The sequence below is a fragment of the Vespa crabro genome, chromosome 18 (assembly GCF_910589235.1).
Source record: "Vespa crabro chromosome 18, iyVesCrab1.2, whole genome shotgun sequence".
Lineage (NCBI taxonomy): Eukaryota > Metazoa > Arthropoda > Insecta > Hymenoptera > Vespidae > Vespa > Vespa crabro.
The window spans coordinates 2,477,399-2,477,978 of NC_060972.1; positions in this window are offsets into that span (position 1 = coordinate 2,477,399).

Sequence of the window (580 nt, forward strand, 5' to 3'; positions counted from 1 at the left end):
TCTTTTTCTTTTTCTTCTTCTTCTTCTTCTTCTTTTAATTATCACATTCCTCGAGACACAATGTTATTATCACCGATACAACGATACGTTCGCGAAAATCGTTCGTTTTACGCGTGTCTTCTCTTTGTTTACTTTTTTTTTTTGCATATATATATATATATATGTATATAGATGACGACACTCTTTCTTGAGAATAAACAAGGAAGAGGAAGAGGGAGAGAGAGTGAGAGTGAGAGAAGAGAGAGAAGAGAGAGACGAAGGTGGCCGATGTTGCCACAACGGCAACGCGCTCTCGAGTGACAAGCAGATCGCGCTCCGAAGAACAAGTGGGCCCCGGAGTGCGCGAGCACCCCCACTGCACCACTCCCACCCTCTCACGTATGGTCGTATGATCACCGGTGCATCTGGTGGCTGCGGCTTGCATTCGGTATGTTCTTCGAGAAATTCGAATCTCTCTCTCTCTCTCTCCCTCTATGATAATCTTCTCTCTCTCTCTCTCTCTCTTTCTCTCTCTCTCTTTGTCTGTCTCTCTGTTCCTTCCTCTCTTTCTTTTCTTTCTACGTTTATTAATATAACTTAT